This window comes from Chelonus insularis, unplaced genomic scaffold, assembly GCF_013357705.1.
Source record: "Chelonus insularis isolate UGA/USDA-ARS -01 unplaced genomic scaffold, ASM1335770v1 contig_326_pilon, whole genome shotgun sequence".
In the NCBI taxonomy this organism is placed as follows: Eukaryota; Metazoa; Arthropoda; class Insecta; order Hymenoptera; family Braconidae; genus Chelonus; species Chelonus insularis.
Genome location: NW_023276496.1, coordinates 262,783 through 277,813, shown reverse-complemented (window position 1 = coordinate 277,813; position 15,031 = coordinate 262,783). Strand labels below are relative to the sequence as shown.

Below are 15,031 nucleotides of genomic sequence, written 5' to 3'. Positions count from 1 at the left end.
TTGACTTTTCATATCGATGTTGTTCAATGAATATACACACTCTGTGATCAAATTAATTATCGTGTCACGATTTGACATTAAATATAAAAAGAAAAAAATCAATTAAGTTCTAATTTGAGGGAAAGAACGAATACTTGAGAATTAACAATTCTGTAAGTATTTCAAGAACTAACAATTGATAAAATTTACAATTCCTGTGAATTCGCCTTTACTTGAAGCTATTCCTTCCAACTGTTAACTTTGTCCAAGTTTGCATACTAAAGTTCCATTAATATCAATTTACGTGACGGAACAAAGTAAGTGAAGCTAGATATAGAAGGTATATGAATTGCAAACATTTGAGTGTTATAGTAACAATTCTATTGTATAGTTTATATGACAGTTGATAATACATCGGTCAATCAATTAGTCATTGCTTATTTATTCACATAATCAAATATACGATTACAAATCGAACAATAGGTATCAAAATAGAACCCTCCTATTAATTACATAATATCTTATGACGCTTGAAATAATGGTTTATTCATAAAAATATTTTAATCCGTTGACTATCAAATTATTTAATTCTCTCAAGCTCCATTGAAAACGATAACTCATTGACGTTTGGATCTGAGTTAATTATTTCACTCAACTATAAAAATACATTAAAGACATAATGATCACTAACTGTTCCATCAGTTCAATTAATTTCCTGCTTTATTTCTACTTGCTTAGACTCCAAAGCTTCATTATCATTATAGGTAATTGTCACAGAGACTTTATCATTAGAGTAATGAAATCAGCTACAATCTGCACAATGTACATTGTCTGTTCAATCAAGTCACACGGTCAATTTTTTTTTTCTCCTCAGTACTTAAGAGCTTTTATAATAGACATTGCAATTCCATTATTACGTTTAAACGTTATGTTCTTTCATATTCTTCATAATTAACGTGGACTAAAAATTTGTTCTTTGTCAGAAAAATTTGATGATAGACATATTATAATCGTTAAAGGTTTGCAAAGAATTGGATATTTTTTAGTCGGGATGTATTTTTGTTTTAACAAAAAAAAACAATTAACAATTATGGAATGATTTTATATGAAATGTAATCTATTTAATAAATGAAAAATTAGGCGAAATCGGACCCATTACAATAATAATGGGTTTAATTTCACGAATCCCAAATTTTGACAAATCTCTCTCGCGTGTGTGTACGCATGATCGTTCTGAATTATTTTTCGCCTCAATTTTCTCGAGAACAATCAATGATGTCGACGTGAGACCAATTGCATTCGACGCACCATTACACAACTTAGAATTGATTAGGTTTTCAGCAAAATCGGTTTGGCCATTTTTTGTGCAGAATCAAAAAACCCCCAAAAAATAGTAAACTAGCTGCATTTTGCAATTTAGGCCAAACTTTCACGCCTGATTTCCTAACAATAATTATAAATAATTAATATAATTCTAATAATAGTAATTAATTGTAAGATAAAAAAAATCCTTCCATCCTTCCCATTGGGAAGTTAAAAAAACATTTTCTGGAATAACGGGGTAAAGTAAAATGCCCGAGAAAATGTACTAATGTATTAAAATAAGTCTATAAATCCTCTTTTCCATTTATTAATGCTTTTAGAATTATCAACATTTTTTGATCTATAGATTAATTTATTGATTTACGTTTTTTCTTCATGCTTTACTTTACCCCATCTTCCCCTAAATTATCTTTCTCTAATACGTGAATACACTCGAATATCTAGACTGATATATGTTATGTTATCCATAATTATCCGACATTTTTATTCATGATTATAATCATATCGTGATTTGATACGTAACATGAAAAAAAAACGTTTGCCAGATGTAACTTGATATATTTTTTTTTTTTTGAATTTTGCTTTTCTTTTCTTTTTTTTTTTTGCTGTCGTATCATCAATATGTACTTTACTGAAATTGTTTTGTTTGCAACCACAGAGAAAAAATATTTTTTAATTCCATGATAGATCTGAAGACGGTTTTTGTTATGTCTACAAAAGAAATCTGTAAAGAAGGAATTTTTTTTTTCAAAGTTATAAATAAAAATTACAAAACAAGAAATTGTGTTTCCACAGCTTCTATTGCAGATATGAATTTTCCCTGTAGAGACAACAAAAATCAACACTGCTGCTAAAACAGACATTCGATCTATTGTGACAACAGAGTATTCTTTTTAGTGTAGATAAGAAATTGTCAACTTCAGAATTGCTTTGCATTTGATTTTTTTTATGTTTCATGTTCTTAACAGTAGTTTTGTTCACAGTATTAAAAAAAAAAAAAAATATAAGCTAAAATTTATTTTTACGATAGTGATTAAATCAGTTGATATGTTTTTGTCGATTATTTGCAGCTGCTTTGACCATTTTAGCATTATTCTATTTCAGTTCAAAAAATATTCTTTTTAATTGGTAGTTTTTTACTTTTTTATGCTTCAAATAGCATATTCGATGATGCTTTATGAACTGAAACTCTTGAGAGAATTCAACAAAATTTCGTTAAATTTTCTTTATATTCGTTTGATAGTTAGTATCGATTGGTAAAAAATATAATACGCCATTTGTGAAGAATAGAAATTTATGTCAACTGACATAATATTCATCATTTTTACTTCCTGTTTTTACGACTGACACAAATCAACTGTAAAGGCGTATAATATTAGATTCAAGAATTTCTCATATGGTTTACGGTTTAGTACTGGTTTTCACAAATTTCATTCAAAGAATGGATAATCGATAGTGAGTCGCATCTGACATATTTCAATATCACAATACCTAGTTGAAAAGTCGAAAGGTTAGAACTTCATCTCACTAGAAAAATATTCTTACTCTCAATAACATTCATCCAATCAACTTCAGCACATACAAATCAATAAATGACGATCTTCAATTTTATTTATTTTATTAGAAATAAATTTTATGTTGGCATATTGCATTCGAATAAATATTATATCAATAGGATACACCGTTGGGCAAACAACGTATATCTTCTGTCTGTGAATTTACATAGAAATATGAAGTTAGCTAATAATTGGAATATATTAAAAAAATGAGTGACTTTCCTTATCGATTATTTTATCTACGCGAAAAATTTTAAAAATTAATCATTTACATTGTACATCCATGGCGCGCTTATTGTTTTTAAACAAATAGTTATCTTCATTTCGGATTTCACTTTATTTTGAAACTAAACAAAAATATTTTATTCTCGACACAATATTTTATTGATACAAGTAGGACTCTGTCGAATTAAAAATAAAAAATTCCTATACATAAAAATATATTGGGCAATTACTAATTTATTTGAAATTTACCACGAACTATCTAGAGGTTAAATGATGAATTTAAAAAAAATCAGTTCTCCCTCTTACTTTATAACATAAATAGAATTTAACCCCAATATTGTTGCATATTGACTGAATTAAAATCTGATATCTCCATTAAATTATGAACTGAATCATTAATTTCATCATTTAAAGCGCCTCGAGTGGAAAAATATAGGTATATAAACGTATATGGACCTTTGCACACTAGTTTTAGGCAAGTAAATAGATAAAATAAGGAAATACCTATAGGAAAAGATTCACGCAACAACAATTTATGGAATGAAACGAGATGAGGACGATTGGTTGAAGAATAAGCAAAATATTCGAAATTAAAAATCTAAAGCGATTTGACAGATTTTGGTCAGCCATATGTAAACGAGTAAAAGAGTTCGAAATATGAAATACAATCTGTCAAATCGCTTTGGACTTTTAATTTCGGATATTTTGCTTATTCTTCAACCAATCGTCCTCATCTCGTTTCATTCCATAAATTGTTGTTGTGCGAATCTTTTCCTATAGGTATTTCCTTATTTTATCTATTTATTTGCCTAAAACTAGTGCGCAAAGGTCCATATACCTTTATATACCTATATTTTTCCGCTCGAGGCACCTTAAATGAAGATAATTATCGGATTCATGATGGTTGATTAATGTGATCTCGAGGAAGTGCACATCTTTTAATCATTTTTATAAAACTTGTTCATTTGTTGTCTCTTTATGCATCACATTTGCATAGATGATACTGTGGATCAATGCATTTTCTCTGCTATTTCTGCTTGAAGTTTTTTTTCGTAGTTGACATTTTGATTATTTAGCCACTTTATAAACGTTTATAAATAAAAAAATTTAAATAATATTAAAACTTTGAGTAGTGTGCAAATAAACCAAGTGTATACATAGATCAATGATTGCCGATTTTTTTATGTCAGAGTACCAGACCAAACGAACAACGTAGACTCTGGCTACAATGCCTAAGGATACTCTGTAAATTATAAACGAAGACTCTAGCACGTCCAAGAAGGTATTCTTTTCGACGTACTATTCCCTTTGTCCTTCTACTTTTTTTTTCCTCTCGACTGCGTTCATTTTTACTTCTTGTCGCGATGAGCCTGAGGCTGGTCGATCTTTGGTACTGAAAGCGAAAAGTATTTCAACTTGAAATCTTTAACTTTATCTAAACATATTGCAAAAAAAGCTTAAAATTAATGCATAATAATATAAATAAATTGTCTCTGTAAAAGTGTTTAATTTAATCTATAATTTCAAGTAAAAAAGTGACACTTTTTTTAGTTAAAGCAATCAAATTTTGGTTATAAAGTGGGGTAGAAAAATAATAAAACTTATAGGTTGATTAATAGGAAACTTTTCTAAAATCGCAGCATATACGAGTCTTTTATTTCTCGATTGTCTAGAGAAAAGTAATTCGATTCTTGAGTTTATGAGCTTTAGGACGTAAAGTAATACTACTTGGGATATTTACGAAGAATACGAGAATAGAAACGATCGATTTGACAAAAATAATGTAACTTTTCTAGATGATCTCTAGGTTTTCTGTATTGATTTATTTTAGATTCTCCATTGTTTTATTATTGGTACAATTTTCAATTTATATATAAAATTAAATGTTCACTCAGTTTGTTTCACATGCAGAGCTATTAAATTACATAAATTGTATATATAATATATATTACGTTATTTGTAAAATTGACTTGGCAAAATAGATTTTATTTAACTTTAACTGCATTCGATTTCATTTCATATATTTATGGAAATTAAATGAAACTCTATTTTTTAAAATCAGTAACAAACAATTCACTTTTCAATTTTCTAGAGAATTAATTTTCCATTATAATTTTAATGTTAACTGAGTAAACTCACTGAAGTTATTTAATATTATGCATATATACAAGATACACACAATTTCGAAAGATTTCAACGAATCATAAATATTATTCTGCTATCGTATAATGTTTTTATCGAGTTTTTAGTCTAATCAAAAGTCGTATTAAGTAGAACTAGTCTCCTTCAAACATAACTCGCGGAAAGTTTAACACAGATAATCCATTTTAAAGCTTATTCAATTTAGATTCTCGTTTGCAGGTGGCGGTGCTCCTCCAGCGTTTGTCGTCAGTTCCGAGTGAGCTCATCGTTTTATTGGCAACCAAAAGATCACAAAGTAAGAAGTTAATTTCATTTTTACTATTTTTTTTATTATTATTATGAATATTTTACAATGATTAAAAATATACTTCAAAGATAGACACTTATACATAATGTTTATTATTATCTTCCGCTCGTTCATGGGCTTTAAATTTTTTACGTAACCGCTAATTAGACTGTAATAACATGTTTTTGAATTTCCGTGTTCTTAACATTGTAATCATAACTTATGAAAATACATGACAACGAATATTAACTTCACGGAAGAAATTTTTATAGTCAAAGTTACTTTAGTGTTTGAATTAGTCGAAGATATACCAACTCAAGAAATAATAGAATATGATCACGTGTGGGTCTTACTGCATTTTCCTACAGATTATCGTAATGTTTTTAAAATATTCAATAACAATGTAAAACTACTCTATTAATACCATAGAGCTACTCATTACATAAATAATAAGCAGATGTTATTTTTTCTTTCGGGCCTGAAGTTACTTTACTTATCAGGACGAGATTACACTGCAAATCCAAGTTGTAGACACTTTTAAAACACTAAACCTCTTCAATCTTAAATGCCGTAAACAAACTGTAGATTTTTCAAACACTACGAAACGTGTAAAAAGTGTCTACAAATCATGCAAAGTATCTTAAAAATCAAGTGGGTCATGTTTAGAACTCCAAGATAAGACCGAATTTTAATTGCTATTCGGGAAGTGCGTGATCACAAATAATCCTAAAGTAATGATAAATTTACTTGAATTTTAGGTTATTTGTACTGCAAACTTTTTCTATGTCTATAATTAATATAGGTATTAAATTCATCTTATTTGAATTTATTAATGGCTTTGAAAAGATACATGAACGTTCTAAAAAAGGGTATTGCAAAAAACATTAAATTTCTGTTGACGTAAGCTCTTTATCATGTATTTTAGTGTTAATTTCCATTAAAACTATTATTGTAGTGATGCAATTTGTGCTTCTATAATAATCATATTTCCGAATGAAGAAAAGTTGCAGAAATCTTATAAATTAGAGAATACAGTCGGTAATGACAGGAACAAGAATTCTTTTCAGAAATTAATAAACACGTATATATATATTATTATTAAATAATTTAATTACTTAATTTCGAAGTTATAAATTCTGTGTAGAAGTGTCTTACATCATAAATTTTACTAAATTTTCATATTTTCTCAAGAGATGATTCTTATCCTTGCTTGAACTACTTTCTATATTTGGGGCATAAGTTTTAGTGTTTTTAATCTTTTCAGGAATTTAAATTTAATAATAAAAATTTAAGAATAAAAAATAGTATTGAAATAGATTTTTTATTCAGTGTAATTGGAGTAAATAATTTTTATATAAATAAGGTTGATATATTATTTAGTGAATAAAATATACTTCGCATCAGATATTCCTGAATAAAAGCAATCGAAAGTTTGAAATTTCTTACAACAGAGAGCACTCTACCATTATTGAAAACTACGATCACTACGATTCGGCTTTAAGCAGTTGAAAGCCACAGACACATACCGATGTAAAGTAAGCTTAGAGAGCTTTGTTGTACAATATATACTCTTTGGAGAGTAATATCACGAAATGTTTTTACGAATCGATTAAACGACTTTTAATCAAAAGCCTAATAATCCATAGGTGGCTTTTAAGGAATTAAATAATTAATACGGTCGCTTTTGAAAGAAAGTAAAGATAAGTAATTGACCGCAATTATGGTTTTTCATGCAAATACAAATATTAAAATAAGTCATTTGTGAAAATGAATTGAAATAATAATACATATCTCAACTTGTTTCAATGATGATTGATGCGACGTATTGCTTCAAGTTAACAAGACAAATGTTACTATATTATTTGTAACCATACGGGAAACATTTTTCATGAGATTTGTTGTAGAATAATTTCCTTTGGGAGTTATTTGAACCAGTTCTAGCTTTCCTACGGGCTCAATCTTACTTTTCAAGTTAACCAAGTTACATCTAAAAACTGTCACCACGTCTCTTTTATTGCTATGTTAAAATCCTATAGTTCTTTGTATTTATGAAGTTGAATATTCTAAGAATATTACACTTATTATTAGAAGTTATTAATAATAGACAAAGTGTAACAAGTTATTTGGAATTTTAAATAATATAATCACTTTTCCTAGAAAAACGTTTTGTTAACGATCCAATACTTTCTTGTGAATTTTTTAATTTTATATTCCATTGTTTCGCGTGATAGACCATTATACTCATTCACAATATTATTATTTCGTTATCGTACCTTAGTAAGTATGTCAGGAAGAAATACATTTCCTATTAATAATATTTTGAAAAAATATTTTTATTTTAAAAATACATTCTCATGATTATAATTCATCGTATGTTGATTTTATTTTAAAAAGATATTTATAAATTCTGTTATTTATAATCATAAAATTAGCACCCTGACAACTTTATCATTCATTAATTGTTAGTAGAATTTTTTAAATCGCAAACCTTTTTCTGCCATCTTACTCTTCTCTTACATTTTTATAAGCTCAATATTGTAGGTTAGTTATAAAATAACATTGAATGCTTAATAGAAAAATTTTATCAATTTGAATTATTACAAAATATACCCATGACATACCCCATCAAATGAATTTGAAGCTCTAAAAAAGTATGTTTAGGAAAACCCTAATTATTCTTAGCGCAGATGATATTCTGTACTATTTCTTACTGTGACAATATAGTCCATAGGCCAGCCATAAGAGCTGTATGCAATTTTTTAAAAATAAAGGTAGACGAGATAACTTTGGCTTTTTTTATAGATTTTTGCTTGCTAATTACAAATATGTTAGTTATTTTTTTCTACCATGGTTAGTTCATTAGTTATAAACAATTTAATGTTTATTTATGCTTTTTTAGCTGAACTAATGAAGATACAAAAAAATTGTTCAGACAAAAAATGTGCATCTTGTAAAAATGAACAATTTTTGTAATAACTATTTTTTGTCTAACTTCATTATTTCAGGAGTTAAAAGCAAAAATTAATTTGTGGGCATAAATATCGCTCGGCGCCTATGGCTGACCCTTTTTTTTTATGTGCGGGGCGCATTCATTGCCACTGCATACAGTGTAGGTGTCATCCGGATTTTCAGATTCCCTTCGTTCATCATTTTCATACATTTAGAGTTCAATTTTGGGGTAGTTTTAGATTACCCATAAAAGATACAATTTAAAATTAATTGGTGAAAAATCATTCTTGGTTTGTTCGCTGCCTAATAGTAAAGTCCTAGGTGTTCTTCAGCTACCTATGATTATGTAAAAAATGAATACTTCCATATTTTTATTATTTTTCATTTTTATATTTTAGACGTTTACAAATTATTTAACAATTTAAGCATTCCTTAGTATTTGCACATTTACAGAAATTACAACATACGATATTTGCCGCCTTGCAATTGCACCTCATTGTATTACATTTTGTGCAATTGCAACTCGGTATTAAGTCATCTATGGGAGGGAAAAGATTGTACATTTTTTTGGGACACAATACGTCGTCGCCTTTCTCGTATCCAAAATTTGCAGGATCCAATTGAATGACTCCATCATTCAATATATTTACCTGATGATAAGTTATATAGAACGCTCGTAAGATATGATTCTGTATGGAGGTAGTTGTTGGGGGTAGCTCTGTAATTGTACACTTGGCTGCATGATGATATTGCGAGTACCTCAATTCATCAAATGTAACTATTTGACTTCCTTTTTTCAAAATTTGAATTAAGTACTCCTCTGATAAGGCTATGTCAGCGTCTATTTTACTCAGATCTACGGAAAAAATTATTAATTGTTAGTGCTACATTAATGTTAATTGTAATTTGACATGTAATTGTTTTTTTTTAACTATTATTAAAAAACTTTACAATTAACAATACCTGTGGCGAATGTTGATAAATATGGAACTGGATTGATTTTTAAAACACTCTGCTTCGTTCCAATTCTGCTTGTATAATTCGATCCTGTCAAATTATGTATACCTGGAAATAGTGGACACAATCCTCCATAATATTCGCAGATTAAATGGACACCTAACAATTTCCGTGGTTTACCTACTTGGTAATTGATCCACAGTTGCTAAAAAAAATTAAAAATCATTGTTATTGATGTGATTATAATCTTTATTTTCATTTAATTACAAACTTTCAATAATTTTCTTATATATTATTAAAATTGTATTACCTGAAGACCTTGCTTGCTGTAATAATTATACCAATAGTACATTAATAGTGGAAGATTATCAGGATTATCATCCATTACCAAGATGACTTTATGGTTTTGATTTGCTGCACTATTAATGGATTTTACTAATTGCTGCTCATTTCCTCCTATCCAATCTACGTCATCGAAACTATTTACATTTGTAATATTAGGCCAAAACATTTGATAGTTTTTCATTACAAAAGTTATTAAATAGTTTTGTAATAACAAACTATTTGTTTCCGTGAACCAAGTAGATTTAGGAATAAAAACGGAGTCATCAATTTTGTGGAGAATTACAGATGCACCTTCAACACTGAAAAGAGAAAAGTATTATTAAGTATAAATTTGATTATGATTCTGATACTTGAGAAGAAAATCAATGTACCTGAAATATTGTTTGGTTAATCGTGGAATTGTACTTTTATGTGAATCGGTAAGAAAATCAATTCCAGTTACTGTTGGTTTGATTAGAGTACTGATAAGATTTATATATTCCATACCGAGATCTCCAAATGTTTTCAAATTTTTCAGCGAAATTTTGTTCAATATACTCAATGTATTAATTATTATATTTGAGTATTCCATTTCTATTCCATCATTTTCAATACGATGTTCAATTCTGACTGCTTCGATTAATGAATTATCTGGATTCGGATAATTTAACTCCCCTTTATCAGTAGATAATGATCTGGTATTAATTCAAAAGAAAATAATCTTTTTAAATCATATCTTCTTTCTCTAGCCAAATCAATTATCCTTTGAGCATTTTGGATAGATTTTAAATAACTCGCCGATTGTTTTTTATCACTATTCGATGATTTTTTCAATGAAGTTGTATTAAATTGTAGTCGTTGAATTCTATCACTTAACTGTTTCGTGGCGTTATCAGCCATTCTTTCCTTGCAAAATGTTTTATACAGTTCGCAGCCAGTTTTGAAAATATCATTGATGGACTCATTAGAAAATACTTCTTGTGTGACAATATTTATAAGTGGTGTATCATTATTATCGAATGGATTTGTATATTTCTCTATATAATCCATTATCTTCATGACAATATCTTCGGATTTTTTGGTTATTGATTCGGAGCAACCATGGTGGTCTTTTAGCTCATCATTATCATCACGAACCCACGTAATCTTTCTTAAAAGATTGGTAATTGCCAACTCTTCATGATATATCAGATCCCATCGAGTCACATACTCCTTCTTTCGAGTTGAGCCTATTATTCCTGGTGTACTTTTTTTGGATCTATTGATTGTCTTTTCTAATGATTGATCTGGTGGTGTTGATGAAAATGATGAATTCGTTAATTTCACCATGAATGCTCCTTTACAAAATTCTCTGTAGGTATCTGGATGAGTTTCTTTTAATGTCAAAATGTCCTGAATAAAAATTGATCCCCATCGAGCATAGTTCGTGCAGTTCATCACATGAAATATAGGTATCACTTTTTCAACTGTAGATGTGTATAAATGCCAATCTCCTGATCTATCTGCACGTAATAAATTTTTTAGCAAGTGTATCATAATTAAAAAATTATTCCAATACTTATACAGAGGAGATTTTTCACATCTACTTGAAACGAATTTCTCGAACTCACTGTATAACTTAGTGTCAATATTTTGTAAATCGCTGTAAAGTCTCTTTCCGATATCTCTTTCACATAAAAGCACGTCTTGCAATAATTTATATTTGCTTAAATCTTCGAAATATTGTTCAGAACTATACACTTCAAAGAAATTTTTTATTTGTAATCTTCGTAAAGCCTCTTCTAATAATAACAATCCATATATTGAGCGATTGTAATTTCCTCCATTTAAAACTTGCTCTACTGTGCCAGATCCGAATGTCTGCGTATCGATGAAGATATGTTCTGTACCGCTTTCTTTCAAATATTTTCCAATCGCACCAAGGAATGTTTTGATTAAATGGAAATTACCAAGTAAAACTACCAGATTTTTAAATTTTTGTGGTTCTCTTAACGTTATTTCACGTGCAATTTTATATACGCCTTCATCACAGAAAACTGGCAATGATAGTTGACCTAGCTGAGATAAAATATTATTTTTATTGCATAAAACAGTATAAACGGTCTTATAATCAGTAACTGGAAAAGGAAGAACCGGTAAGAATCCGGTGGTTTGGATTGGTCGATTGTCATCAATTAAAATTGAATTGAATGGAGCCCAAGTTACTGTTTTTTGATTGCAATTATGATAAAAAATCATTGTTGGTGATTCTGATAAATCGAGACGGCACATATACCATGCAAAATCATCTCTTCTAATTTTTTCATAACTTTCAGGAGTTAATTGTGATCCGTCTGAGGCAATAATAAATTCATTTGGTAATGTTAATGAGGTAGTCGGTTTATTATATTCTTTTAACTGTTGACATGGTAATAATGAATTGAATGTTCTGTTACGTAATGGTATTGTTGTTTCTCCAAGTCTAGGTTTTTTAGATTTTTCATCTGATTCATGTTGAAATAATACTGCTACTGTATCATGAGTACTATCCAATCCCGACATAGTTGCCTCGTTATGATCAAAATTGTCAAAGGATGCGATTGTGAATTTTTTGCTATCAAAATGACTGGGAAGCGGAACATTATCTGTTGACTCTTCCACAATAAAATTGGCAAGGCGAGTTTTGATTCGCTCGATTTCTTCATACGAAATACTCAATCCCATCCGATTGAAACTCTTAATTAAAGAGACACTTTTACAAGTGGAATGGATAGCAACTCCGACCATTGTTTGAAGAGGAGTTTTCTTTTTTCCTTTATGCAAAATATAATATACAATTTGGAAAAGACTTTTCATTCTCAAATCGATGATTTTGTGGAAGTCTATCGATTTACCTGACTCTGTTAGATCATCGGCTGTTTCATTTGAACTATCAATTTGTTGATTCTCTTCTGAAGTATGTAATGATGAATCATGAAAATTGTAATTAAACAATTCTGAAAAAAACACCTTAATGTCATGAGGTATTTCAGTATCATTCCATGAGCTTTTAAGATCATTTTCATCACAAAATTTGTCACTGAGATTAAATTCGCAATTTCTAACGGAATTTTTGAGTATTTGAGCACTTTTCTTCAATATGTTGACAGAAGAACTGGAAAGATTTATTATTTCATACAAGTCAATAGAGCGACTGAAGAAAATTGTTGGTTTATTGGATGTTTTAGGAGTGATGCATGTTAATTTTTCATTGTACAATTTATCAATAATTTTCTTAACATCTCTATTGTCGACAGATGTTCCATGAAATAAATTGACTTGATCTCGTACTTCAGATAATGAGTAAATATGACCATTGTCGATATTCTGCATCATCGAATCGATGACGTTACAAATTGCCACTGATTTAAGAAATGCCCCATTAACATTGACATTACTCTTATCAACATGATCTGCATTAACACACTCCTGATGTGATTCCTCAATTATTTCATCGTTTCCCCATGGTAAATCATTATCAGAACCACTGTCTGTTTCCATTATGTCGTTACTGTCATTTCCTTTGCACTCTCTTTCGTATTTTTTAAAATAACTCAGAAAACAATTTTTGTGGTAATAAATATCAGCATTCCGTACATCTTCCATAGTTTTCAAATGAGCTACTCGTATTAAAACATCATCATTGAAAAAACGTGTGGCATCGAAAAATTTATTGATAGTCGATGTTGCACCAAGTTTTGATTTTTTATTTGATTTCTTGTACCAAACTTTATCACACACAATACAATTTATATTCAATCCATCTAACCGATTAATTTTAGTAGGTGGTTCATCAATCTCTATTTCCGATTCCTGAGATGGTTGATTTTTTTGTTCAATTGCTCGTTTAATATTCTTTGCTAACGTGTAAGAACGGTAACATGTATTGTTCATATGATATGAAAATAATCCATTATTACACTCGCAGATTTTATTTAAGATGGTCGTATCACATCTTTCAGTTGCGGCTCTTCGAATCTTATCGCGGCCATTGTCTGTGCTAACGAGATTATCACTATTTCCACAGAGTATACATACGGAAACACCATCATTAATATTCACCTCACACGATATAACATTTGCACTATCCATAATTATGAAAATAAAAAAAAAAATGCCTTGACAATAAACAATTCAATTGAAAAGGCTCAAAATTTTAAAACTTTTGATAGTCGGCAGAAAGCAAAGCTCGAAATACGAAAAATACTAGTCGAAGTTTTTGGAAAAACTAAAATGTTAATGCTCAAGGAAGGAATATTTATAACGAATGTAATAAAAATAGGTTTTAGCTGATTGGTCGAAAATATTCTGCAAAAAAATTTTGTAAAACGTGGTAGGAAAAATTTACAAGACGCTCCAATATACACATATAATAATAAATAAATAAAATACTACAAAAAAAGGAAATGCTCGTTATACAATACAGTGTAACAACTAAATATAATAAAACTGTAAAACATCCATATGAAAATAAGCTGAGATGTTAAGAAATAATAGAGAGGTAAATGGCTAAATAACGTAGAGAAGTAATCTACAATACTCTAATATAAATATAAAAATGAAAAATAATAAAAATATGGAAGTATTCATTTTTTACATAATCATAGGTAGCTGAAGAACACCTAGGACTTTACTATTAGGGAGCGAACAAACCAAAAATGAGGTACAATAATAAAAATTATTGAGGTACAATAATAATAAATATTTTCTGCTTGACCTATGTTACTTAAAGGCAATTAACCGTGGAGTAATATAATCATAGGTAGCTGAAGAACACCTAGGACTTTACTATTAGGCAGCGAATAAACCAAAAATGAGGTACAATAATAAAAATTATTGAGATACAATAATAATAAATATTTTCTGCTTGACCTATGTTACTTAAAGGCAATTAACCGTGGAGTAATATAATCATAGGTAGCTGAAGAACACCTAGGACTTTACTATTAGGCAGCGAACAAACCAAGAATGATTTTTCACCAATTAATTTTAAATTGTATCTTTTATGGGTAATCTAAAACTACCCCAAAATTGAACTCTAAATGTATGAAAATGATGAACGAAGGGAATCTGAAAATCCGGATGACACCTACACTGTATGCAGTGGCAATGAATGCGCCCCGCACATAAAAAAAAAGGGTCAGCCATAGGCGCCGAGCGATATTTATGCCCACAAATTAATTTTTGCTTTTAACTCCTGAAATAATGAAGTTAGACAAAAAATAGTTATTACAAAAATTGTTCATTTTTACAAGATGCACATTTTTTGTCT

General features: G+C 29.1%; 1 protein-coding gene across 4 annotated transcripts in view; it reads left to right on the top strand.

The window, feature by feature from the left end:
* Window positions 1–15,031, top strand: part of kek5 (kekkon 5) — a 114,887-nt gene that overhangs the window by 38,013 nt on the left and 61,843 nt on the right. For 3 of the 4 annotated variants that reach the window (XM_035081695.1, XM_035081697.1, XM_035081693.1), the window contains one exon: window positions 5,445–5,520. The exons of the other annotated variant lie outside the window; for it this stretch is intronic. The gene's annotated coding sequence lies outside the window, so the exon portion shown is untranslated. The remainder of the gene's footprint in view (window positions 1–5,444; window positions 5,521–15,031) is intronic. 4 annotated transcript variants of the gene reach the window in all.